Raw genomic sequence first — 27,464 nt, forward strand, 5'->3', positions numbered from 1 at the left:
TTTTCTTATAAAAGAAAGTTAACTAATTGGTCGGTAACTGGATGTTTCCATTATTTTTTAACGTTTACTAAACAAGTTAACACATGGATCAATAAGTCCCGAAACTAACAATGGAAACATCATTTTTTTGCAAAATTTTTTTTTATTCATCAACATAATCACCTTTAGGGTGATACAATGATTCCAACGTTTTTCCAATTTTTCAATACCATGTTTATAAAAAAAATTATCTTTCGCTTCAAAATAAGCTTCAGTTTTAGCGATGACCTCCTCATTTGAGCCAAATCTTTTTCCCTGGAGCATTTTTTGAGATCAGAAAAGAGCCAGTAGTCACTGGGGGCTAAATCTGGCGAGTATGGGGGTGGGGAAGCAGATCAAAGCCAAATTCGTTCAATTTCGCCATTGTTTTCATCGATTTGTTTTTGTTCCATCGAAAGCAATCGCGGCACCGACTTGGAAAAAACCTTTTTCATGCTCAATTTTTCATGAAGGATAGTAAATACACTTCCATATGATATCTGTGTCATTTCAGCAATCTCATGGAGCTTCACTTTACGATCTTTCATTATAATTTTTGTCACTTCACTCACATTTTCCGGTGTAACGGCGTCCACAGGTCTACCCGAACGGGTTTTATCAAAACACGAAACTCGTTTTTTTTTCCATTTTTTAAACAAATTACAAAACGACTTTACTCACACCTCGATAACTCAGCTGTTTCTGGTCGGATCGACTTAAAATTTTGACCCGTTTCAAGCAAAGGTTAGTACTCTAGAAAGACGTGGTTACCGGTTTACTACGAGCGTCATCTCTGCTTTAGTCTCGGGACTTATTGATCCATGTGTTACTTACCTTCTCGTGAATTTTTTGCAATTGATCGAAAAGTAAGAGAATACGATATTACTTCATTGAATTGTTATAAAAAAATGTTTGAAAAAAAATAATAGCCGCCATTTTAAAATCTGTGTTTCAAATTGAAAAATCTGTTTATCATTTGTGAAGTATATTTCCGTTCAAAATCTGTAAAAATCTGCGAGCAACGTTTATCAGTTTATTCATCAGTTTTGCGAAATATTTTGAAAAATTTGTAGAAATCAGTGAATTTAAAAAAAACATTGCTTAAGTGTTGTTTACACGACCTATTAATTTTTTTTTCAATTATTAAGGCTTTAACCTTAATGTCATTCGCCTCTTCGGGCCAGAAAAGCTTTCTGACCTTATGTGCGGGGTTGGGGATCGAACCCAGGTGAGGCATCGACTAATCCATCACGCTCTACCCGTCCTCCGATTTAATAAAATGTAGTAAGAAATTTCTTACCCAACTATAACTACAAAGAGTGCATATTTAATTATTGGTAAATTGGCTCTGGTTGCTCATGAAGAACTCTGCATATTTCCCGTTCGTCGATTATGAGACCTTTTCTCATAAATAACGAATTTCAACAATTTTTCACCAAACAGAGCATTTTTGCCTTTCTCATATAGAAAGGTTATGCAATCACTGTGAAAACCGACTTTTAAACCGAGGCCCGGAGAACCGAGTGTCATATACCATTTGACTCAGTTCGTCGAGATCACAAAATGTCTGTGTGTGTATGTGTGTGTGACAAATAATGTCACTCAATTTGATGGCTGAACCGATTTTCACAAACTTGGATTCAAATGAAAGGTCTTGAGGTCCCATACAAAGTTCCTGAGTTTCATATGGATCTGACTTCCGGTTCCGGAATTACAGGGTGATATGCACCAAAAAGAGGAAAAAAATAGTCACACACGTTTCTCAAATATGGCTGAACCGATTTTTACAAACTTAGATTCAAATAAAAGGTTTTATGCCCTTATACAATTTATTTTTTTGAGTAATAATTCTGACTTGATTAAACTTTTCTATTGACGCATGATTCGGACTTGTTTTGATTCATTTTTCTTATTAAAGTGATTAGAGATTTTCGAAAACATTTGCAAACTTTTTATCCATCTCTTGAGGAGCTATGTTATCACCCCGATAAATGCTTCGTTAGCGAACGGACCAACATTAAGAAAATTAATGATTATAGTAAATTATCTTCTTTATCATATCTGGAAACTACCCTCCACAATCAGTAGCTATGAAAGTAGTACATTTTCCTATTCTGGAAATAAAACCATTCGGGAAGGCTATCCACTTCGGTTAACGCAATACAAACTTGATCCCAGAAGCATTACGGCAATTATTACCAACAAAATGCCAATTACGAACCCTAGCAGGTATTCAAGAAAAGTCATTAACTACGGAAATCCGCGACCGAACATCAAATATCTGAATATCAAAGCCAGCAGCAAAGTTCCAGTGTCAAGGATACCAGGCTCGTCTAGGTAGTGGTAGTTAAATTATGTCCCTGCTGGATTACCACAACACTTACTTTATGGGTTTATACGAATATAGATCAAACCTACATGCGAACAGGGACACGACGACGGAAGAGAAAATTTAAAAAGGATGTTCATTGATGTGTCTCTCTCGTACTTAGTTTGATGTGGTTGTGGCTCCAGAACATGTTGGCAAAAGGCTGATGATTATGATGATGGTGATGATGATGATGTGCTCGGAACGTGTCAGTAACCGACTGACTGAGTTCGGAACGATTCGACCCCTCGTTTTGCGAAACCTGCATGTCCTCCCACCAACTTTGCGAATGTATTAAGGAAGGAAGATCCGTTTATAATAGCTTTTACCGTGACTACGTGTGTCGTTTACTTGTGTGTACATTGTGTGTGTGTCTGAGCCATGAACGATGCTACGGACTCTTCACAATCAAACTTTTTCGTAATGAGTTTCCCTCCAGATTAATTGAAAGTAAAGATAAATAAAGAAATTAGTATGCATTATCGTGGCCCTTTCCAGTCTACCTGTGGGTCAGTGGGCAGCTTCGGGCGACAAAGGAAAGGAAGTGAATCGAATTTCCTGCTCCCTTCCGACAGCAACTGCCTCAACAACAGCGCCAGTCAAAAATAATCGTTGTCATTAATTTATGGCCACTTTCGAGACCTGCACTGCACCTAAATACATGAATCAGAACTTAGGTCTCGTCCCGTCCGGTGAACCCCCGTCGCCCACCCGTCAAATCAATTACTACCGGTAGTGACCACTGGTCACATCAGCTACTATACACACACACACTTTAGGAGGGTTGCGGAGGCTCCAAACATGCCAGCGAGTGTGATTATGGTAATCACTGCGATATGCATTTCTCGGACTTGTTCTTGTTGCATGTGCAGTGCGGGTTCTTCACCTCAATTCCAACCACACCGGCGATGACGCGCCAATCGTCCGACCGACCGACCGGACGGACCGGTGATCCTTGCACGAGCAAAAATTGCATGCAAGGGTATTTATTTTCAATCCCATACTCCAGGATCCACGCTATCGCGACTTTACAGCATATGGGAAATAGGGGGGTGGTATAACTTCCTGTTAGTCGGAAAAAAATAACAAACAATTTGACTACGCCGGAAGGGGGTCGATTGGTGCTGTTGCAATATGCAACAATGCGGTCGCATCGAAAGATTATGAGCTCGAAACCGCAGTAATTGAGTGCAACTTCTTAAGCTGATAATTTTTAAGATTCGTTTTTTAGTTATGATTATTTCTCGCGCTGCAATCAGCTAACATCCGAAATTAACAGTATAATCTGCTCATTAACATTCAACTGCCCCTGACGGCGTCTCGAAACAGGTCATTCGTTCAAACTGCAACGAAACAAGCGGTACCGGTACCGTTCTTGAATCTAAAATCTTCACCAACAGTAGTACTTTGTCGTGTGCGCGGTGGGAGCACCACAGTAACAACATTGCACGAAACTGCGGACCCACAAACACACTCACACACTCACATACGTGTGCAAACGAAGTCACCGGCCGGCGGAATGTTTATGTCCGCTGCCTTTGTATGCATTTATTTTCGTTGCAGCATGGAACATGCATGTCCGTTTGAAATCCATCAGAGTCTATTCAGCTCGCTGGCGAAGGTAGCATTCATTGCATGGCGGATTTTTCAATGGCAATTGTCGAGCTTTGGTGTTTGATTACTTCCAACCAACCAATCAACCGACCGTCCTGACCAGTAAACTCACGCCCACCGCAACTGGACCGGACCGGCCCGGACCACGGCAGTCACCTTCCTTCCGCACCAGGTCAAGCCGGTGAGTGATTTCGTCCGAGATGCGATTGGTGGTGCTTTTTTGAATAATGGATATTTCATGTTGGCTTATGCAAATCACACGTATTAGCTGCCTTTCGGTGATTATATACGACCAGAATAAATCCAATGGGACGCTTTTTATGAACAAAGTGTAACATTTTGCTCTATGAACACCTTCAGCAGCGGAACAAGCGTTCCGGCCTGGAATGGAAATGTGGTTCAATATCTTAAGCTTGGAATTGGCATTGTTAGACCGTAATCGTAAAAGAAAACTAATGAAATGCTGGACTAGTTTTTGTGTGTCGTATTACTAGATTCTAGATCTAGATTGCGCTTCAAGAGCCAGGGATCATTGGGTGTCAATTGACCACATGAATTGCGTCGCGTAGATCACGTCGACTTCACCGACTGGGAAGTCGGCTGGTCAGTCGAGCATCTCCTGCTTCGGTGGTGGGTCCACGTTGCTTGTGAAAACGTTCTCTTCTCATGGCAGCAGGTCATTTCCAAAACAATCAATTACAAGTCTCGTTTCGCCAATTGACACCCGATGGGGAAGCGATACTATGGAGCCGACGGCCCGCCAGGTGCTCCGGTTGGTGGTGGGGTGGAAAGCTTAAGCTTCAGTTCGAAATGAGCCATCAAGTGGGGCTTGCACGCGAGCTATTTTCTCTGACTGATGTTGAGCTCCAGGGCGGGGCTGTTGCGCGAAAGGAAACCCAAGGGGAAAGCAATTAACTGTAATGCACCGGTGATTAATGCTAATAGGATCGTCCATTACAATCCAGTGTCTGACAGACGGAGAACCACGGTGTAGAACAAAGGTTCAGTTGCAGATGGTACCTGTATCTAAAAGTGAATCGTGTAATTAATTTTGGGGGGTGGTTATTTTCTCAATGTCTTGAAGATGATTGCTATATATATATATTTTCTGTTGTTGGTTGGATTCAATGATTTCGAGTGTTCCCTGTTTGTGAAGGCAGCGTCGTCTACATGCATTGGTGTACTGAGTCCAAGCCTCATAATTTTCTAGATCCTGTACGTATGTAGTGATTTGATTGGATGCTAATGCTTAAAAACATCACAAGTAAAGTGATCTTTCCCTAATGAGATGTTCTTTTTGTGTGATTGAGTCAATTGTTTTAGTTCCAAATACAGGCAGTACACTTCAAAGTGTTGAACAGAAAAAATAGAAAAAATCGTGTAAATTCACGTCTTCTGAGTTCGATATACACGAGCGTCAAAAATAACTAATTTTTCCATTAGATCTAATACATATATAAAGTACTCTGACATTAAGGGCTGAAACATGTAAATTTACACGTCTACTTGAAGAGTGAGGTATGTGACACATATTTAAATTTAAGTTTGAATTCTTGTTAAAATATGTCATTTTACGAATTACATTCTTTCTAGAGAAATCTACCAACAGTATAGTTCCGTTTTAGTTACAAAAACTTTGTTTTGTAAATACCTTTCACCATCTTTTGGATACTCTGTTCGTAGATTTTCAGGATATTTCATCTCTTAGAAGCATCACTAATCACTTTTCTCGTATATTCTAGCTTCCACGTAACAATTGTGAACAATTTTGTGGATTGAGGTCCTTTTCTCATCAGTTGTTACTGCTATCCAAATAATCAATGAATAACATTAAACGACATTTCCTTATGGAAAATTCAACATATATACTTATTCGTAAAAAAAAACATGAGGTTTTTCTTCGTAACTGCAAACCGTTTTCCAAATTCAGAGATTTTCTCCAGTACTTATTAGCTGTAACGATCACTATCTAACGAAGAAACCAAATTGGAAGAATAACATACAAATACTACTAGAAATGGAAACTGTGAAAAAGTGACCGTGGAGACGGGACTTGATTCCGCTGTCTTCCTCGTTGGGACCGTTCATAAACCACGTAGACCGAAATTGTGCTTAGTACCATAAGATAAAATTTGAAAAAAAACTGGCTGGGTTGACTGAATTGCGTACACACTTAAAAAACGTACTTAATCAACCTAGCAGTGAGATGATACCTTTTTTTATCAATCCGCATGTGTTTTTTGCATACATATTCTTCGGTGTTTCAGTTTTCATGACATTATTCTAATGTCCGTCGTTTTAAGTGGCAATTTGAGATTTTAATCACTCATTACTCTGTAATGTCGAAACTGCAAATCGGATCGAATTTTAATCTAAAAGTGTAACAATCGATTAAACATTTCATGATATGTCGAAGTAATTTCCGCTTCAGAGTTTAGGGTAATTTAAGGTACTTCTAGAGCCGGTATTCAGCAACCAGCATAACCCAAACCGATTCGTATGGCCATATAACGAATAAATTTCAATATTTTTGAGTCCAACTTTAAAGCTTTTCGAGATTGTCATCTTCTATATCGCCTTGAATTTTAAAAATTCATCATCCTACAATTCCAGAATTGGATAAAATTGGATTTATTGAAATTTGAACTTTTGTTTCTGAAATTCGATTTGGCTTTTTTGAAAAAACGATTGAGCTTTGAGAAACGAATCGAACCGGAATTCGAAATTCGGTGTAGCCGAAGTCAGATAAATTCGGCTGAGTAGCTGTATAGTTTACATTTGTTTCAAAATGTTTGAAAATAATGTAGACATCTTTGAGGAATCGTAGTGCGAATTAAATTTTTGGGAGCCTTCCGAAACGAGAACTGAATACAACCAAAAATGAAATAAGTTTATTTGGTTATCGACTATCTAAATCTGCAAACCCTATAAACCTGATTAATTTATGTGAAATAGACATTTTTATACTAATCGCCCTGTATCTCCGAAACCGGAAGTTGGATCTGACCGAAAAGCAAGATGTCTTATAGAATCTAAAGACTTTTCATTTGAATCTTAGATGATTCTTAGATTTCATTTGAATCTTAGATCGGTTCAGCCATCTACGAGAAAAATGAGTTACACAGTTTTAATTTCGTTTCACATATCATTTTGTAGTTCCGAAACCAGAAGTCGGAACCAAACATAATTCTGGAACCATGTTTGGGAGTATACGACTTTTCATATGAATCTGAGTTTGTAGAAAACGGTTGAGTCATCTTCGAAAAAAATTGAGTGAAATTATTTGTCACACACGCCTTTGCTGATCTCGACGAACAGATTCGAATGGTATATGGTTGTTATGTTCTTCCAGCATTCAGCAATAAATGCTGGAAGAACATAACAACCATATACCATTCGAATCAGTTCGTCAAGATCAGCAAATGCGTGTGTGACAAATAATTTCACTCAATTTTTTTCGGAGATGACTCAACCGTTTTCTACAAACGCAGATTCATATGAAAAGTCGTATACTCCCAAACATGGTTCCAGAATTGAAAATATTGAAAGTAGTTTAAATGAATATAATTATGGAATTGCTTTCAACTCGAAAATTCTGCCATCATCTGGTTTAAATACGGCATATTCGAACGATTATGTTGCCAAAAACGAACCGTGCTAAAATCGGACCGAGGCAAAATATCATGCTGTACACAGTCTTTTGGGTACTTAGAAACAAATGTATGTAACAGTATAAAAAATCGTGTTTTATGTTGCTCCCAAGCATTTGTTTGCCAGACAACGCTCAAAACTTCTACTGCTGGAATAGGGGAAAAAGTCGCTTACACAAAAATTTCGATATCTTCGTTAAAAATGGACGGATTTTAACATTCTATGGCTTGTTGGATAGGTATTACAGTGCGGAATCTAAGTCCGAAAATATATTTTGTTTTCAAGGTCAATTGTGACAGATACTGTCAAAAAACTGAAAATTTTGACATAAAACTTCGTATAACTCAAAAAGTAAACATCCGATCTCAAAACCATTCAATAGCGTTCTGGGTGACGGAGAGACCTTTCATTTGCGACTAGTTTGATCAAAATCGGTCCAGCCATCACTGAGATCTCGACCTCTTAGTTGAACACACACACACACACACACACACACACACACACACACACACACACACACACACACACACACACACACACACACACACACACACACACACACACACACACACACACACACACACACACACACACACACACACACATACGGACATTTGCTCAGTTCGTCGAGCTGAATCGATTGGTATATGACATTCGGCCCTCCGGGCCTCGGAAAATTTTTCTAAAGTTTGAGCGAATTCTATACCTATTTTTTATATTTATAAAAAAAAGGTAAAAACATGTGATTTTACATCTTTTTAGATGCACATAAATGGAGCGTCGCAGCTCACGCAAATATACGTGGAAGAACATTTAATATTGTGTCTAAAACCCCATACATGAAATTCATTGAAATAAGAAAAAGGATACTGAGAGCAACCGTCGCTACTTGAACCGAGAATCATTGGATCGCAAGTATGTCTGTTAATCGACCGAGCCACAGAAGTATACATCTGCTTGGCTGGTAAAAGGTGCATCTGAATTCATACAGTCGCACCTGCTAGCAGAACGCAAGTTACAGTCGAAAGCAGTAAAATTCAAGCTCATCTAACATTAAGTCATTACAAATAAAATTTTCCGTCATTTGACAAATTAGGTTACACCGTATGCGGGATTAAGTCACCTGTAAAATTCAATTTTTTTTTTTGGTGTGTAGTATTTTTTTTAATGAGTAAAATTTTGAGAATATGTGGACTTTGAACAAAACTGTGCTAACCGTGAACCGTGTTAAAATCGAAACGAGACAAAACGTTATGAAAAAGGATGCTGAACACAGTCTATTTGATGCTTAGAAATAATTGCATACAACTATATTGAAAATGAAACACGATTTTAACTTTGCTCCCAAGCATCGCTTTATCATAATCTGCTCATTACTTGCTACCGATGAAAAGCTGCTTACTCAAAAATATCGATATCTCCGTCAACCATAGACGGATTTTTACAATCTATGACTTGCTGGATAGCTATTATGGTTTGAAATTTACGTCTCAAAACATATTTTGTTTATAAGCTTAATTGTGATGTTGACAAAAATCAGAAAATTTCGACATAAAACTTCGTATAACTTGAAAAGTAAACATCTGATCTCAAAAACATTCGGTAGCGTTCAGGATACCTTTCATTTGCGACTAGTTTGATCAAAATCGGTCCAGTCATCTCTGAAATGTCGACCTCCTTGTTAGCAATACACATACAAACATTTGCTCAGTTCGTCGAGGTGAGTCGATTGGTACACACGGCCCTACGAGTCTCAGAAGTTCTTTCCAAACTTTGAACGAATTCTATACCTATTATTTAATTAAAAACCTATTCTAATCCACCTAGTGGTGTGATGCTACCTTTCTTATAGTTATATAGTCTTATATTACAGCAGAAATTCCCCGTAACACCACAATTTAAATAAAAAAACACTTAGAAAAGAGTTTTAAAGATTTCTGTAGCATAATATTACTAAAGAGTGTATCGAAAAGTAGTTAGCAACATTGATTATTGAATAAAAAAGCGAAAAAAATCATATTTTGACATCAGTTTTCGATATATTGTAGAAAAATTACATTTTTATGCATTTCACTGATTATATTGAAGAAAATCCTAGTTTCTGTGAAACGCTCGCACTTTGGACTTAACATTCTTCATTAAATTCTGCACAGTTACTTTTGTGACTTTCCTGGTGGCAGCTGTCCAGTTTTTTTTAACTCCTGCATGTTTTGGGACACTGTACCTTCCTTCCGAAAGTGCCGCTTGACAATTGCCCAATACCTTTCAATTGGTCGAAGATCCGGGCAGTTCGGTGGGTTGATGTCCTTTTCCACGAATTGTACATTATTTTTTGACAACCACTGTAGAACGGAGTTGGCGTAGTGGGCTGAAACCAAATCCGGCCAGAAGAGAGGAGGAGCCTTATGCTTTCTGTACAGTGGCAGCATTCTCCTCTTCAAACATTCTTCCTCGTACACCTTGGCGTTAATTGTGCCCTTCGTGAAGAAAATCGACAACCGCAAACCAAAGGTACAAATTGCTTGCCAGACCAACACCTTCTGCCCAAACTTTTCCATCGCAACCGTGGTGTCAGCGTCGTCCAGGTCCTGGTACACCGATTTCGTATAATATTGCGGTCCGGGCAGCGCTCGAGAGTCTTCCTTGGCGTAGGTTTCGTCGTCGATCAGGATGCATCCGTCTTTATTCTGTAGAATCCGGTTATACAGTTTTCGCGCTCTTGTTTTGGCCTGAACTTGCTGTATCAGGGACTTTTTCGGCACCTTCTGTTTCTTGTACGTTTTCAGGGAGCTCCGAACATTGATCCGTTGAATCATCCCGATGCTGGTATTGAACTGCTTGGCCAAATCCTGCGTCGACGCCGATGGGTTTTTCCTGATGTACTCAACCACTTTTAAGTCCCGGCCGGACTGGCTGGGACCCGTTTTCCTATCGGATCGGGCCAAAATAAGTAACATTGTTTTAACATATTTGGTGCACAACACCCTGTAACTCCGAAACCGGAAGTCGGATCCAAATGTAATTCAGAAACTTTGTATGGGCCTATCATTTGAAGCTAAGTTTGTAAAAATCGATTCAGCCTACTCCGAGCAAAGTGAGTGACATTATTTTCACCGTTTCGGTGCATTATTTCACCTTTTTGTTGCATATCACTCTGTAATTTGAATCTACTTTTGTGAAAATCGGTTCAGCCATCTCCGAGAAAAGTGAGGGACAATATTTTCCACACACACTCACATACGCAAACACACACAGACATTTGCATACGGCCATCCGGGCCTCGGTTTAAAAGTCAGTTTTCACAGTGATAGTATATCTATATGAGAAAGGCAAAAAAAGTACAACATGCTGAAAACATATTTTCAGATGCTAAAGCAAAACCTGCAAATCATACTATGCTATGAGTACTTTGTTTTATTTTTCGGTTTGTCTCATTTCTAGGGCTAAGTAATGGAAGAGCAGTTACAAGATTGAAAAGATTTCAAATTTCAGTTCCTTCTCCAAATACTGATTCGTTAGTTTAAATTTCGCTTCAAACATTTTGCTTTAGAAATCGGTTGGAATTTCTCGTAGCGACTGAAATTTCAAACTTAGTCGATGACGACTTTACATCATATCGAAGGGAATGGAAAATAATAATATATAAATTGATAACATTACCTGTCTTTCCATTCAGTAAAAACCATTCAAGCGAAGAGGTTGTGTTTCGATTGTACTGGCTCGTGAGTTAACGGCTGATACCGAGACAATTCTAAGCTTCAGGTAGTTAAACTGCCCATAGCAAACGTAATATTCGGGGCGTTTCCCGACTGGAAAGCTAGCAACGAAGGCCATCCCGTTCATACGCACAGAGGTGTAGAAACACAGAGGTGCGAGAGCATAGAAGTGACGAGTCACAGAGGTGCCATCGCATAAAGGTGCGAAGACGAAGGGGTGCAAAGGCACAAAGGTGCTAAAGCAACCCAGTGCTGATCTACCAGGTACCAGAATTTGTACGCTGCGTAGGATCAAAAGAGACGGCATATATCGCGAGGTGCTACACTGCAAGCATCGCATTTGATCGCCACCAAGAGCAAAAGCACTGTACCTGGGGTCAGGTACAGGCAGCACAGCAAGTGCAGTGGTGTTCACAACGACGGCAGAGCAACTGAGATAGCAGTAAACGACAGAAGACTGCCAATTGGAAACAGCAGAAGACTGCCAATTGGAAATCGTTGGAAGAGCTTCACGTCGTTCTTCACGATAAAGGAACAGAGACATCAGCTACAAGGTAGATTTAATTTAATTTATTTTTTATTTCTTATATCTGAAATTTTACTAAACATAAGTTTTTATTTTGGTATTATTAATTTACAAAAAAATTTAATGTAATGGATGATCTTATGGAAGATCATCCGAATCCGATTCCGGATACTAGTAAGAGTTTAAATACTCCGAGGGCTAAACATTATCCACAGGGTACCACTGGGCCATGGATAGTCTATCTTCGAAAAAAAGAAAAGATTTTAAATTTGATGCAAATTACCAAGGATTTGACATCACATTTCTCTGAAGTTAAAGAAATATGTAAAGTTAATAGAGATAAAATTCGAGTTGTTGTCAATGACTTGAAACAGGCGAACGAAATTGTAACCTGTAAATTATTTTCTGTTGAATATCGAGTTTACATTCCATCGAAGGAGGTGGAAATTGACGGTGTCGTGACTGAAGCAAGTCTGACGGCCGATGATTTACTTAAAAATGGAGTTGGTCGTTTTAAAAACTCCATGCTTGAGGGAGTTAAGATACTCGAGTGCAAGCAATTGTACTCAGCATCTATTGTCGATGGAAAAAAGTCGTATCGTCCCTCAGATTCGTTTCGTGTAACATTTGCCGGATCTGCGTTGCCTAGCCATGTCTATATCGATAAAATTCGTCTTCCTGTTCGGCTTTTCGTACCGCATGTTATGAATTGCACGAACTGTAAAAAATTCGGGCATACAGCTACTTACTGTAGTAATAAGTCCAAATGTATCAAATGTCAAGGGCCTCATAAGGATAATCTTTGCGATAAAAATGTTGAAAAATGTGTTTATTGTGGGGAGAGACCTCATGATGATCTTTCAGTATGCGCTGCATTTAAGTTGCGTAAAGACAAAATGAAGCTTTCTTTAAAAGCACGGTCTAAGCGCACATATGCAGAAATGCTTAAAACGGTCATACATGTCTCCCCCTTGGAAACCGAAAACGGTTTTTCAAATCTTATGGAGCCAGAGGAATCTGACTCCGACGGAAATAGTGAAGATACCTCGTTTGTCACTCCTCAAGGGTCTGTTAAGAGGAGATTAACAAACCACAAAATACCTAAAAAGACACCTAAAATTACATCTTCAAAAAAAGATCCCCGTGTTAAAGCTAAAAAGCCAAATTTAAAACCAAAAACTGTGCCTCCTGGTTTGTCAAATTCACAAACCAATCCAGAAACTAGCTCAAGGAAAGACAATAATCCAGTGGGCTCCGTTTCACATTCACCAACAGGATTACTTAAGTTTTCGGAAATTGTAGAATGGATTTTCGCAGCATTCAATATTTCTGAACCTCTAAAGACTATCATAACGGCATTCCTTCCAATAGCTAGAACTTTTTTGAAACAGTTATCAGCTCAATGGCCAGTTCTTTCAGGTTTTGTATCATTTGATGGATAATTTATCATCCGCCGCAAATGATTCAATCACTGTCCTGCAGTGGAATTGTCGAAGCATCATGCCAAAACTTGATTCATTTAAAGTTTTGTTGCATAGTCAAAAATGTGATGTATTTACTTTGTGCGAAACATGGCTTACATCAAACATAGCCTTAAGTTTTAATGACTTTAACATTATACGTCTCGATAGAGACTCTCCGTATGGTGGAGTGCTTTTAGGAATTAAGAAATGTTATTCCTTTTATAGATTAAATATTCCTTCGACTTCTAGTATAGAAGTTGTTGCTTGTCAAATAAACATTAAAGGAAAGGACATTTGCATTGCTTCAGTATATATTCCTCCAAGAGCTCAAGTTGGACAACGACAGCTTAATGAAATTGTCGAAGCCCTTCCTGCTCCACGTTTGATTTTAGGAGATTTCAATTCGCACGGAATGATGTGGGGTTCCGTTTACAATGATAGCAGATCATCCTTAATATATAATATTTGCGACAATTTTAGCATGACGGTACTAAATATGGGTAGCATGACACGGATCCCAAGACCTCCTGCACGTCCAAGTGCATTAGATTTATCTCTTTGCTCGACTTCAATTCGACTAGATTGCACCTGGAAAGTATTTCCTGATTTACACGGTAGCGATCATTTACCAATCATCATCTCAATTAGCAGTAACAAAGGCATTGCTAATTCAGTTAATATTCCATATGATTTGACAAAAAATATTGACTGGATTAAATACCAAAGTAATATTTCAAGTGCCTTAACTTCAATGGAAGAGCTCCCCTCACTTGAAGAATATGACTTCCTCGTTTGTTCGATTCTGGAGGCCGCAGAACAAGCCCAAACCAAACGATTTCTTGGTCCATCGTCTAACAGAAGGCCTCCAAACCCTTGGTGGGACAAAGAGTGCTCAGATGCTAAGCACGCGAAACAAAATGCTACTTACTGTAGTAATAAGTCCAAATGTATCAAATGTCAAGGGCCTCATAAGGATAATCTTTGCGATAAAAATGTTGAAAAATGTGTTTATTGTGGGGAGAGACCTCATGATGATCTTTCAGTATGCGCTGCATTTAAGTTGCGTAAAGACAAAATGAAGAAATAGTGAAGATACCTCGTTTGTCACTCCTCAAGGGTCTGTTAAGAGGAGATTAACAAACCACAAAATACCTAAAAAGACACCTAAAATTACATCTTCAAAAAAAGATCCCCGTGTTAAAGCTAAAAAGCCAAATTTAAAACCAAAAACTGTGCCTCCTGGTTTGTCAAATTCACAAACCAATCCAGAAACTAGCTCAAGGAAAGACAATAATCCAGTGGGCTCCGTTTCACATTCACCAACAGGATTACTTAAGTTTTCGGAAATTGTAGAATGGATTTTCGCAGCATTCAATATTTCTGAACCTCTAAAGACTATCATAACGGCATTCCTTCCAATAGCTAGAACTTTTTTGAAACAGTTATCAGCTCAATGGCCAGTTCTTTCAGGTTTTGTATCATTTGATGGATAATTTATCATCCGCCGCAAATGATTCAATCACTGTCCTGCAGTGGAATTGTCGAAGCATCATGCCAAAACTTGATTCATTTAAAGTTTTGTTGCATAGTCAAAAATGTGATGTATTTACTTTGTGCGAAACATGGCTTACATCAAACATAGCCTTAAGTTTTAATGACTTTAACATTATACGTCTCGATAGAGACTCTCCGTATGGTGGAGTGCTTTTAGGAATTAAGAAATGTTATTCCTTTTATAGATTAAATATTCCTTCGACTTCTAGTATAGAAGTTGTTGCTTGTCAAATAAACATTAAAGGAAAGGACATTTGCATTGCTTCAGTATATATTCCTCCAAGAGCTCAAGTTGGACAACGACAGCTTAATGAAATTGTCGAAGCCCTTCCTGCTCCACGTTTGATTTTAGGAGATTTCAATTCGCACGGAATGATGTGGGGTTCCGTTTACAATGATAGCAGATCATCCTTAATATATAATATTTGCGACAATTTTAGCATGACGGTACTAAATATGGGTAGCATGACACGGATCCCAAGACCTCCTGCACGTCCAAGTGCATTAGATTTATCTCTTTGCTCGACTTCAATTCGACTAGATTGCACCTGGAAAGTATTTCCTGATTTACACGGTAGCGATCATTTACCAATCATCATCTCAATTAGCAGTAACAAAGGCATTGCTAATTCAGTTAATATTCCATATGATTTGACAAAAAATATTGACTGGATTAAATACCAAAGTAATATTTCAAGTGCCTTAACTTCAATGGAAGAGCTCCCCTCACTTGAAGAATATGACTTCCTCGTTTGTTCGATTCTGGAGGCCGCAGAACAAGCCCAAACCAAACGATTTCTTGGTCCATCGTCTAACAGAAGGCCTCCAAACCCTTGGTGGGACAAAGAGTGCTCAGATGCTAAGCACGCGAAACAAAATGCCTTCAAGACGTTTTTAAAACGAGGAGGAGGAACTCCTCAGAATTTTGAAAAATTCTTGACTTTAGAAACCAAGTACAAGAGCATACTTCGGGCCAAGAAATGTAGCTATTGGAGACATTTTGTCGAAGGTTTGTCAAGAGAAACCTCAATGAGCACTCTTTGGAATACGGCCAGACGAATGAGGAATCGTAACGTAGGAAATGAGAGTGAGGAATACTCGAACCGATGGATATTTGATTTTGCGAGGAAAGTTTGTCCAGATTCTGTTCCTACGCATAGCATTATTAGGGAATCTTTTTCAAATAATGGTTCCATTGATAGCCCCTTTTCTATGATGGAATTTTCCATAGCACTCATGTCTTGTAACAATAACGCTCCTGGGTTGGACAGAATTAAATTCAACTTGGTGAAGAATCTGCCCGACCTCGCAAAAAGACGTTTGTTGGAATTGTTCAACAAGCTTCTTGAGCAAAATATTGTTCCACCTGACTGGAGGCAAGTGAAAGTTATCGCCATTCAAAAGCCGGGGAAACCAGCTTCCAATCACAACTCATATAGACCCATCGCGATGTTGTCCTGCATCAGAAAATTGTTCGAAAAAATTATTCTACGACGTCTCGACACTTGGGTCGAGACGAACGGTTTGTTGTCAGATACTCAGTTTGGCTTCCGTAGAAATAAAGGGACGAATGATTGCCTTGCATTACTTTCGTCTGACATCCAAATTGCCTTCGCTCAAAAGCAACAAATGGCATCTGTATTTTTAGACATTAAAGGAGCATTTGATTCAGTTTCCATTGATGTTCTTTCAGACAAGCTTCACCAACATGGACTCCCAGCGGTTATAAATAATTATTTGCACAACCTTTTGTCAGAGAAACGCATGCATTTTTCACATGGCGATTTGGTAACATTCAGAATTAGCTACATGGGTCTACCGCAAGGCTCTTGCCTCAGTCCGCTCCTCTATAATTTTTACGTAAATGACATTGACAGCTGTCTAGTATCCCCATGTACACTAAGACAATTGGCAGATGATGGCGTAGTTTCAGTTACTGGACCCAAAGCTATTGATCTGCATAAACCATTGCAAGATACCTTAGATAACTTGTCCGATTGGGCTGTTCATCTTGGTATCGAATTCTCTGCGGAGAAAACAGAGTTAGTCGTCTTTTCAAGAAAGCATGATCCCGCGCAGCTTCAGCTCCATATGATGGGAAGAATGATCCAACAGGTTTTGACTTTCAAATACCTCGGGGTGTGGTTTGATTCCAAATGCACGTGGGGAGGACACATTAGGTTTCTGATAACAAAATGCCAACAAAGAGTAAATTTTCTTCGAACAATAACCGGATCTTGGTGGGGTGCTCATCCGGAAGATCTAATAAAATTGTATCAGACAACGATACTTTCAGTGATGGAATATGGATGCGTTTGCTTTCGTTCCGCTGCAAACTCTCATATTATCAAATTAGAGCGAATTCAATATCGTTGTTTGCGAATTGCTTTAGGCTGCATGCATTCGACACATACAATGAGTCTTGAAGTTCTGGCGGGAGTTCTTCCATTGAAGGATCGTTTTTGGGAGCTTTCGTCGCGACTGCTAATAAGATGCGAGGTACTGAATCCCCTAGTTATTAATAACTTCGAAAGGCTAGTTGAGCTTCAATCTCAAACAAGATTCATGACTGTATATTTTAACCATATGTCACAGGAAATCAACCCTTCAAGATATATTCCTATCCGTGTCAGCCTCCTAAATGTCCCTGACTCAACTTTATTTTTCGACACATCCATGCAGCGCGAAGTGCGTGGAATTCCGGAACACCTACGCTCGTTGGAAATCCCAAAAATATTTACAAGTAAGTTCAGGCATATCGACTCTGAGAAAATGTTTTACACGGACGGATCGCGAATTGAAGAAGCGACAGGGTTTGGTATGTTCAACAATAATGTTTCGGTCTCCTTTAGGCTTCAAGAACCTGCATCTGTTTATATAGCAGAGTTAGCAGCAGTTCATTATAGTTTGAGTATAATCGTCACATTATCTCCAAACCATTATTTTCTTTTCACAGATAGTCTGAGTGCAATTGAAGCCATTCGCTCAAAGGCTGCTGGCAAAAATGAACCTTTTTTCTTGGGCAAAATAAAACAGTGCCTGAACGTCATATTGAATAATAATTATCAAATCACAATAGTTTGGGTTCCGGCTCATTGCTCCATTCCAGGCAATGAAAGAGCCGATATTTTAGCCAAACGTGGTGCTATTGAGGGTGAAATTTATGAGAGACCAATTGCTTTCAATGAATTCTATAGCGCGTCTCGCCAAAGAACACTTGCCAGCTGGCAAGCTTCTTGGGATAAAGATGATCTGGGTCGGTGGATGCACTCAATTATTCCTAAAATATCGACAAAGGCATGGTTCAGGGGACTGGATGTGAGTAGAGATTTCATTCGTGTGATGTCCAGACTCATGTCCAATCACTACACGTTAGATGCACATCTCCTTCGAATTGGACTTTCCGAGACTAATCATTGTGCTTGTGGCGAAGGTTACCGCGATATTGACCATGTTGTTTGGACATGCGTGGAGTATCGTGATGTCAGATCTCAACTAATAAATTCCTTGCGTACCCAAGGTAGACTATCCAATGTCCCAGTTCGCGACATTCTTGCTTGTCGTGACGTTCCTTACATGAAACTTCTTTATTATTTCATTAAGTCCATTGGAGTTCCAATTTAAATTTTATTTTATGTTAGATTGTTTTCTCTTCCATGAGCTCAACCAATAGCCAGCTATCTTATATTAAATAAAAGTGATGAACTGATACAAACAAACCTGAAATAGTTATAAGATCATGTACAAAATAAATGTATTTCATTTAATGTAATTTATAATAGCAACTCGCTTGATAAAAACAGTGTTTAGATTAACTAATGAATACCAACATACTAATAGGATATTCGAAATGTATTAGGTTTAAAGTACTATGTATTGTAGATGCCACGGCGAAGAAAAACTTATGTATATTGCCTATGAAATAAACGTATTTATGAAAAAAAAAAAAAAATTACCTGTCTTTATTGGCTGATTGATACATTCATCATAATTCATAAAACAGAAATGATGTTACTCAAATAATATTCAATTAAAAACATCCGACAGCATGTGTTCAACTATGACGATAGGTTGCGCCCGGCTAGTCAATGACAATCTGATCACCTTCTGCTATCCTTTGATCGGGGTTGTTATGTCGGATTAACTCGGACCACGAAAAAAAAACATAGCTACCATTGCAGAATACATAGCTACCATTGCAGAATAGTAACCAGTGAAATTCTCACGGCATCACGAGCACGAGCTGCCTCCGGGCAAACGCTATAAATTTTCCGTATGTGCGCGCGCGAGCTCACCCAACCTATGGATAACCCGCTGCGCATGGACGAAGCGAACCTTATTGGTTATTACAACTTCTTCAGTTTCGCCCTCAAGAAGGGCAAGTCGGTGCGGAGATTCATGTGCTGCTGGAAGCGGCCGGGACCCTCCGAACGACGCTTTCTACGCTCGCTGAACTTGTTTAATTTTCTTTCTTTACTGACTGGACTCATCTTCTTTGAAGATCAGATGAACTGTAAACATTAATTATTTCTTTAAAACGTACACGTGTAGAAAATACGTTGTTTTGGGACTGACTGTTTTATTTGGGGTCTTGAAAGTACAAATTTTAGGTCAACCAGTGCCGAGCAACGATTCTCCAGAGTCGCGTTCCACGGATTCAAATTTCCAGATATCCAATTCAAGATATTCCAATTTTTCGAACATCTAAGAAAGTACATTCCCGAAAAAAAATATAGCCGAATTCCCTGAGAAGAGACAGAAATCTGATCCAATTTTACACCGTCTTTTGCCTTCGCTTCATTATTAGTGTGTAAAACATTTGACTCCAATTTTTTGTTGTTGTTGAGAACGTCCGAATCTACACCAGACACTCTAACGACGAGACCGGGCTATGAAGGGAGAGAGGTACAATACAATGTTAAGATCCTCGGTTAAGTACTGCGCCTCTCGTGTCTTGAACTCGGACTGGACAAGTAAGGCGCAAAATTGCGAGCACTTTCGTTGATCGCCGACGCCAAACCATCCTCAGCGGATTAAGTGAGGACCCGACGAGTCCGTCGGCTGCGCTGCGCTGGACTTGGTGAAGGCGGTCTGCAGGGGTCTTCACTCTTACCATCGTCCCGGTATTGTGTCGTGAGAAGGAGATGAAGAGGCCCAGAAAGAGCATAATTATTTATGTGTTATTAAATGCAGCGAATATTTGTGCAGCATTCCTGCCGGGCTTTTCGAGCCTTTCCCTTGGGTCGCCTCGGCTCTTACAGCCGTTCTTCATGGTTCAATCCCTACGGGTATGAGATTACGAAGAAAGAAACACTGATACTTAATTTAATTAATTTTCGAAAAACGCCAACACACATAATGTGGAGCAACATGATTTGCATTTTCGGGGGCGTTCGCCTCGTCGGCTGTTTGCCTGGTGATCATAATTGATTTACCGGTAGCTAGTGATTGAGGTACGTTCTTGTTTGTTTGTTAATCAGGTTTCGACGCTGGTTGTTTTTCGTTGAATGTAATGCATACTTTTACTGCACCTAGTGGACCATGGTTTGACGGGTTAGCGTTCAGTTTGAAAGGATTTATTAAACTCAATTTGGGAGTTGATTTAGGATTGTCGAAATAGTTAAGTCAGAAATAACTAATCAAGACAGGTAAACAATAGAAAGTCGGAATCAAGGAAATAGCTCGTCGGATTGATCGGTCTCGTCATGGAATCACCACCGCTCTCAGTCACCCGATAAGATTTTATTCAGGTTGCCACATCTGTCATTGATATTCTATGACATTTTTAGCTTGGTACCTGGACATTTGTAATAGTTACGCTGTATTGAGTACATCTTCGATTGACCCTTAATTTTATACAATTTTCAAAACAGAATTGAATTTGCAACAACGATTTTGCATTAAATTTTGCGTTAAAAACGGCTTCAATGGTTCGACAGCATTGCAAATGTTAGAAGAGACGTTTCAGAAGTGGCCGTGAGTCTGTGAATGATTATGAGAGAAGCGGTAGGCCATCGACATCGAAAACTAATGAACACATAAATAATGTCAAATAATGGATGACCGTAGACCGCAAATTGACTATTAGGAGTATTATTTGGGCGTTATGAGACGTTTGCGTGAAGTAATTTGCCGGAAAAAGACCAGATTTGTGGGCAAACAACTCGTGGGTCTTGCACCACAATAACGCACCGTTACACAATGCCATCGTTATCCGTGTACATTTTGGCTAAAAACGAAACCAACATCATTCAGAAACCACCGAATTCACCTGCTTTGGCTCCCTGCGACTTTTTCCTATTCGGTCGACTCAAGAAACCGCTCCGTGGGAAGTGTTTCAGCACCCGAGATGAGATTATGGCAAAATCGCAGATGGCTCTGATGGCCATTCCGAAAACTGAATATAAATAATGTTTCGAGAATTGGATCCAGCGCTTGCATAAGCTTTTTTCTGAATAAATTTGGGTACTATCGAAGGATATCGAAAAAGCAAGGAAATTTCCCAACATCACTACAATCACTACGTTCGTGAAAAAGATGTTCGATTTGATCGAAAACTAAATATATATAGTAGTGATATGCGACTAATTTTGAGGATGTCAAAAGACGTGATCCGATTGAAACCTGTTAGATCATGATGAAACCTGAACTTCGCAAGTCCAAAGAGATGGCGATGGAATTGGGAATGCAGAGGAAGTGGAAAAAAAATGTGTAGGTAAGTACCGGATTGTACTGACTTTGATAAGGAGCATCAATCGCATATGCCGGCTACTTTATTCAAACTCTTCCTATAATTTAACAAACTTTTGTAAATTGAAATAAATACCAGTACAGAACTACTCTTAATGTTAATTCTCATTTCAATAACTTCAAATTGACTAAAAAATGTATAATTTGGGTTTTGCAACAGCGAATGAAAAAAAAACTTTTTCTACAATTCATTCTATGAACTCGAAATTCTACAAAGTAGTAGTAGTAGTAGTAGTAGTAGTAGTAGTACCCAAAAAAAAAGAAACTTTACCAACCATTAAAGCGCAGTAAAGGTTTAGCTAGATTTGGCAAGTTGCCACTACAGCCGAGAGACATCTCTGTGGTACAAAGCAGAAAGCAGGTTAAATTTCACCGATAAGATTTCAAGTCACCCAACTGCCCTCAGTTTCGCCCGTTAGAAAAATATTGAGTAATTGTTAAGCAAAAGTTGAAAATGTAACAAAAGGGATACGACATGCGTCATTTCATCGGAATCAAAATAGAATTGGACAGTTGATAATTTGTTATAGCAAAAAAACTTTGTTGAACTTATTCCACCAAAGTCCAAAATCCATAACTCAGAGAGGTGTTAACTCTATCGAACTCTGGTAACCCGTTTCCGTAACTCTGGTAACCCGTTCTTTTTCCGAGGTCTCCGTTCCATCAACCGCCTCAATGCCGTCGAATGGATTAAAACAGTGCAGAAAATGGCAAGAAATCGACGCGTATTTAGAGTATGTTCTTCAGTTCGGTATAAATAATTAACATCCTCCGATCTTACAATTTCCATTTTGCATCTAATTTCCTATTTCTTACCAATCGTATCCAAACCCTCAGTCTTTTGAACCAGCCAATTACATTCTGAGGGCATAGTATGATATTGCACACATCTGCATGTTTTTCCTATATACGCTCCTGCATAAAACCCTAAAAATTAGAATAGAAAGACTATTTATATCCAAACAGTTACTCTTTTTCATAAGACATACTTTGTTTTATACTTCTAATTCTTCAAAGATGAGTTTAAACATGCTAATCTAAGAATATTATAGAGAATTGCTTTTCTTTACGTTTCGTCTTAGACTCGTCAGTACAGAGCAGTTCAAATTGAACTGCTTAGTGCAAACTTAAACAGTTCAACTTGAACCGCTAAGCAGACGTAAAGTTAATGCTATTTGCAAAACACGTTTTAATTGGCACCGAAGTGCCATGTCTTTGCTGACGTGTCGAACGATTACAAGGAATGTTACACACTTCAAAAAAATCCTGTGATTTTACATCTTATTAAATGCACATAAATGGAGCGTCGCAGTTCACGCAAATTTACGTGGAAAAACATACAATGTTGTTTCTCAATTTCTTCACTGGAATAAAACAAAAGTTTTACTTTTTCTCTTTTTAACGACTAAGTATAATAGTTAATTTCTTTTTTCTTTGGTAACAGACTTTTATCACTACTTTCCGACAAACCAGAGACTCGGGTGATTCGCATTGATCAAATGCCTAAACCCGACTACTCTGGTAGAAGGTAAAAGTTAAGTTACTTAAAGATTCCTGCTCTTATTAGATGCACATAAATGGAGCGCCACAGTTCACGCAAACTTACGTTGATGAACATTCAATATTGTGTCTTAAATTCAATGACATGAATTTTAATGATATAAAACAAAAGTTTTACTTTTGTAGAAGGTAAAAGTTAAGTTACTATAAGATTTCTGTTTGCTTAAATGACCCTCTGTCACGTCTCACCTTTCCGTTCTATATTTTCACATCCTTGCTCTCCCTTGAGTGTACTATCATTCTATAATTTTCATTTCCTATTTCTACAAAATTAGGTTAGGTGAATATCGCAAAAAGAAACAAAAAGAAAACTGATTGCGACCGCCGCGACTTAAACCGAGAATCTATGGATCACAAAGTACGTCTGTTATTCGACTGAGCCACAGAAGCACACATCTGCTTAACTGGTAAAAGGTGCATTTAAATGCATACATTAAGACATGAATTATATCGTACTAGCTGACCCGTCGAGCTTCGTCTCGCCCAAAAATTATTTTTTCCCACCCCCGAGGCATAATGCTCCTTTTGCTTTCCTCAAAAGTTACCAATTTTTTTCACTGAAATTTTAATGAAACTGAAAGTCCGCCATAACAACAGATTACTATGAAATTTTGATATCGATGGTTCAATCATATCTGGAAAATTTTTAAAAAACCTATTATGTCTCTGTTATAAGTAATTTTTGATGTTCATTCCATAGTAATTTTCTAGGGTGAGGAAGACGGTTTTTATTATGTAACCAGTGAACTTCTTTGCCAATTTCGGGTTTCTAAAATTAGTTCTAGTACAGACGATGTATTTGCAATTTTATAGAAAAATCGTCAAATTTATCGCCTCATATTTTTGGGGGCAAAACGACCCGAAATGTGTGAGTGCTCAAGAATTCACTTACAACAATTATCCAAAAGTTATCAATTTAATGAATAATAGTGAACAATCTTCCACCTGGCAAATATTTCGTCAACGAAAAGTCTAAAGCTTTCTTTAAATAAGAAGAAGAAGCTTTGTGACGGTGCATATTGCCCCGTGGTTGTCATGAGCTTTAATCCATTGTTTTGATGGATGTTTACCCGTTGTTTAAGATCATCCTGCCTCTATGTTCAGATAATCGTCATTTCGCGTAATTTAAAATGTATATTTTTCATGTTTTCCATGATCGGGTGTCATGCCCTGCATATATTTCAATAGACAATTTTTAAGGGGTTTGGAAAATAAGATATTTCATATATTTTTCAATGCATTCAGCGAGTATTTGTACGTAATTTTGAGAAATAATGATTATGCAAGATAACTCTTCCGTGTTATTCTCTATAGTTAAGATATAGCTACATTTCCTTAGGGGGTGCGATTCACCCCATCTACCCCTTTGTGTTTGGAGAGCAGAATTGTCAAACGACTAAGTGGTTAACGTTTCACTCCAATATTTCTCTGATTACTTAACCTACAATCAATAGAATTCGACACACATTCGCTGTAGCCAAAAAAAAATATCACACAACTTCTAAGCATCGATAATGTTTTCTTAGAACTTGTTCTGTTATTTCAAGTTGCCGAAAAGTGCCACACGTACCTTAAGTTTCTAATAAAGTGGATATTTTTTGAGAAACGAATGAACTTTTGGTGACTTTGAGAGACGACGCTTAAATTTTAAGTTGATATTGATCTTATAAATTTGAGCATTCTTCTCAGCAAGAATGGCTGTTATCTTATCAAAGAACGCTCTCTAGCAGTTCTTCACACGATTCAATCAGTGCCATCAAAGAGAGACGGATATCATCTCAGCAACAGAACACCGGCGTCGTTCATTTAACATAGAATGGAGACCAGTGCGAAAACGATCTTCTCTCGATGACCCGTCTGAGCATCACGGGTTAGCACGTTGGAGTAGGGATTCGCTTTGAAGCAATTCTCGTTTTGCGATCCGATTCTATACGGGCAGTGGATAATTGTGATAGAATTATTTTAAAATTGCCGCTTATTCAAACTAACCTCTGCATAAGGTGTGTCTATGAAAATATCTGTGAATGCTCAACACAAAGGTTTTGAAATATTGTACCCTAGTATGAGAATCATCAAGTCGATTCATCGGTTCGATTTTCTGGGATAATTGTCAAATTGTGATTATCTCTTGGTAAATTCAACACAGCGCCGATTTTTGCAAAACTGTGTCGATTTTGGTAAGAGCTGTGAAATACTCAAAGTATAAGGTGGAGAAAAAAATGTAGAAAAATTCTCTCACGGTTCATGCATTGAGAGGCAGCGAGTTCTTGTAGCATCATCCAAATTCACGATGTTGTATACAATGTAGAGAAATAGTCTCAATCCATCTTGAATATTGATACATAATTGCCACTTATTATGTGCGCTTAGTATAATCTAAATCATTAGAAAGTAAAATGCAACGAAAATCTCGTAGTTTGACAAAGCGCTTCTCCAGCACAATCTTTGCATTGATTGTTTCAAAAATTTTCTGATTTGTTAAACTCACACCCACCCAATTAAGCAGGTGGCTCGAAATGATGCATGTGAAATCTTCATACTAATCGTTGCGCGCCAAACGATTTTTGAAACAATCTAGTATTCTTTTCTTCGAAGACCAAGCTCTTATGTAACTCGTTGCGCGCCAAACATCAATCGTAGATCTATCAACTATAAACGACTTTTTAACGGAAAATTCCATTGTCCATCCAAAAAAACTTTTTTTATGTACGAACCCGGTGGGAGTAGAAACTGATCAAACAAAAAAAAAAAATCATGTGAATCCGTTCATCCGTTCTTACGTGATGCCGTTACAAAGAATGATCTCTGCATTTATATATATATATATATATATATATATATATATATATATATATATATATATATATATATATATATATATATATATATATATATATATATATATATATATATATATATATATATATATATATATATATATATATATAGATGAAAGATTAAGTCACCTGTGATATTCAATTTTTTTGTGTGTATAAATGGTTTTTATGAATACAAGTTGACACAACGTCTGGATAAATTAAAGGCAATTTAAATTTAAATTTGAAATACTTAAATACACTTCAGCAATAGGACTCCAAACTGAAATACTGAACCTATTTGAATGATTTTTAATAATTTTCCCATTTGAAATGAGTTACAAACCAATTTGCACCCTCTCATTCTGCTACTAACGCAGAAGGTGATAGCTCCCATTCGACGCCGTTTACAAACTGAAGAAACAAAAACAGAAACAGGGTGATCTTATAGTTATTCGTATGTTTAAACCGCATTTTAATCGTATGTAAACCTCAAATCTTTTCAAACCCTATAATGTTGTGTTTTATGTATACTTTTGACAGGAGTTTGAAAGTTTACATGAATTTGTCTGCTGTTATGTTGAAAATCTTAATCTACGTTGTTCTACATTCTCAAAATCTATTCAGCTAATTAGGACACCGATAAAGATATTAAATTTTCTTACACTGTTAGAATGATTTTTTCATAAAACAAGTACAATCTTCAATGTGTCGTACAAAACAATTCATAACCAGTTTAAGTGTCTAAGATGATCATGTTCACACCAAGCTATGTCATGCAGAGAATGGTGCATTCGTTGCCCATCTCATAGAATGCCTTGAACTTTTTGTCTCAAGAATTTTCCTCATACAAACAGCAGCACCACTGCCAACAATAACCTACACATTAGATCGGTGCTAAAATGTGCGAACATCATAATTTGCGCAAACTCGCAAGCCTAACCGACGTGGCCATGCGCAGCCCGTGATTGTTCTGTAAACATAATGACCATAAATTGAACTTAATTTCCCAACCGTAACTTCGTCTCGACATACCTATAAATATCGGTCCACTCTGGGTGTGGCGTTGGGGGCAGTTAAAAAAAAACACGGGTTCAAAAGGGCTTCCCCGTTGGCTCCATTACGAACCCTGGTTCCATCGGGAAAGAAATTGAATCTAAAGTGATTCGCTGGTTCGGTCTTTTTGCCCGAGCACCTGGCGATGGAAAAAGGGTTCCCCGTGCCCTGGGCAGTTGTGAAGCGAGAGCCCGAAATGAATCATAAATATAGAGGAATTCATAATCGTAAAAAATAAGAGGGAAAACTGCAAGTGCAGGGGAAAAAGGAATCGTCTGACTGCTACAGCTGCGGAAGAAGGAAAAGGCAATGTTTTGTATGTGGGAAAAATATAGCACCGGAATGACGTAATCCCGCGCTGAACGTAGTTCT

General features: G+C 38.3%; 1 protein-coding gene across 13 annotated transcripts in view; it reads left to right on the plus strand.

Annotated features, from left to right (window-relative positions):
• LOC131431016 (aryl hydrocarbon receptor nuclear translocator homolog) overlaps window positions 1-27,464 on the plus strand; it is a 428,078-nt gene that overhangs the window by 283,893 nt on the left and 116,721 nt on the right. The window lies entirely within an intron of this gene.

This window comes from Malaya genurostris, chromosome 2 (genome assembly GCF_030247185.1).
Source record: "Malaya genurostris strain Urasoe2022 chromosome 2, Malgen_1.1, whole genome shotgun sequence".
Lineage (NCBI taxonomy): Eukaryota > Metazoa > Arthropoda > Insecta > Diptera > Culicidae > Malaya > Malaya genurostris.